At 49.7% G+C, this 2185-nt stretch overlaps 1 pseudogene; it reads left to right on the top strand.

The window, feature by feature from the left end:
* The first annotated feature begins 2 nt into the window (after positions 1 to 2).
* LOC108298139 lies at positions 3 to 885 on the top strand (annotated as a pseudogene).
* Positions 886 to 2185: the final 1300 nt, after the last annotated feature.

Genomic DNA, 2185 nt, shown 5'->3' on the forward strand with positions numbered 1-2185 from the left:
AGACAGTCACACAGTAGCCCTCACCCAGGATGGCCGAGTCTTCCTCTGGGGCTCCTTCAGGGACAATAACGGTGTGATCGTACTGTTGGAGCCAATGAAGAAGAGCATCGTGCCTGTACAGGTCCATCTGGATGTGCCTGTGATGAAAGTGGCCTCAGGAAATGACCACTTGATGATGCTGACAGCTGATGGTGGCCTCTGCCCGTTGGACTGCAGGGAACAGGGTCCGCTAGGCTGTGTGCCGGGGTTATTTGCCAACCATGGTGGCCGGCAAGGCCTTAAATGACTCCTGGTCCCCAAGTGTGTGATGCTGAAACCCAGGAGAAGCTGGGGCCAAGTGAGATTCCAGAATGCCTTCTGTGGCACCTATTTCACCTTTGCCATCTCTCAAGAGGGCCACGTGTATGGCCTCAGCCTCTCCAACTACCATCAGCTTGGAACTCCGAGCACAGAATCTTGCTTCAAACCCCAGAACCTAACATCCTTCAAGAATTCCACCTAGTCCTCGGTGGGTTTCTCTCGTGGCCAGCACCATAAGTCTGCATGGATTCAGAAGGAAAAGCATACAGCCTGGGCAGGGCTGAATATGGGCGGCTGGGCCTCTTGGAGAGGGCTGGGGAGAAAAGCACACCCACCCTCATCTCCAGGCTGCCTCCTGTCTCCTCAGTGTCTTGTGGGGCCTCTGTGGGGTATGCTGTGACCAAGGATGGTCATGTTTTCTCCTGGGGCATGGGCACCAACTACCAGCTGGGCACAGGGCAGGATGAAGACACCTGGAGCCCTGTGGAGATGACAGGCAAAAAGCTGGAAAACCATGTGGTCTTATCTGTGTCCAGCAGGGACCAGCATACAGTCTTATTAGTCAAGGATGAGGAACAGAGCTGATGTAGCCTGAGAGTGCCTGACTTCTGGCCTGCACAAATTCCCTCACAGAACAGGAAAGCAGTGACAGCTGCAGATCCCGGCAGGCCTCTATCCAGCCCTGAGCACTGTGTCAGCTCCTGCCTTTTCCCATCAGCAGAACAGAATCATTTTCCTCTTTTTCTTCTTCCTCTTTGGAATTCTCCTGGGACCTACAGAGTGAAGTGGGAGGACGGACAGGAGGTTTTTCAGAAGGAACATGGCTCACTCCAGAGCTATGTGGTTGGATGTTTCTCCCCTCTTCCCCACCTTCCATAGTCCTGGCTGGCCCTGCTTTGCCTACTAGAAAACCAAAACCTCCTTCCCTGGGCTTTGGTGCCTACTCTCTGAGCAGCTGGAACTCCATCAAGTCCCATTCTAGTCATGTGCCCCTTTCCTGTCCCTAACAATCCACAAGCAAACAAATGGTACAGTCATAAGACCCATCTGTCATGGACTCACGCCCAGAGGAATGCGCAGAAAAAGCAGAGCTGCATGGCTGTGGGCAACTCTAAGCCAAATATTTGGCTCAGAACTGGTGTTCATAGGACAAAAAAAAGTGACAAAGAAAAAAGTGGTTCTCCCAGAAGCACAAAGCATATTCCTGCCCCTCAGACACTGCCTGTGTACATCCCACCCATCCATTCAGCTTCACCTGCCGCCAAGGCCTGGAATCTCAAAGAGAAGCCAGGCTGGGCAGAGCAGAGCACACATGGGGTGGGGAGAGGGGATAGAGGGTTTTATAAACAAACTTACAGTGATATTGAAAGAGGAGGGATTGAGGGAAGGGCAGAATGTTCGAGGGGCAGAGACTAGTCCTGAGATGGAAACAGTAACTTGTACTGTGGCTGAGAAAATAGAACACAGTTTTTGATTTTTTTAAATTGTAAAATATTTTGGAGGGGAGAATGAAATCTTTTAACACTTTTAATAAATGTAGAGTTTAATAAAAATGCTGATACTAATGAAACAGCTGTGGCTCTTTCCACTGTCCTGGCTCAAAGTGAAGTTTTGAACTGTTTTTTGGTTTTCTGAAACCACCCAAGTTGAGCTGCTTGTTCTTTTTGCACTGCCCAGTCCCTTCAGGTGTCCACAGTTGTATCCTTTCTTTTAGGGTCATTTAAAAGTGCTGGGTCATCGAAAAATATTTATAGTAGAGTTGAGATGTGTTGAGTGAAACATGAGGATGTACATGAGTGACATTTCTACTGGCTGCTCATGGAATGAGGTGCAAGCAGCAATCAGAGGAAGGCCTTCATGTGGGGCAATGAAGGCAATGCTAGCC

This window comes from Cebus imitator, unplaced genomic scaffold (assembly GCF_001604975.1).
Source record: "Cebus imitator isolate Cc_AM_T3 unplaced genomic scaffold, Cebus_imitator-1.0 Scaffold895, whole genome shotgun sequence".
Classification (NCBI taxonomy): Eukaryota; Metazoa; Chordata; class Mammalia; order Primates; family Cebidae; genus Cebus; species Cebus imitator.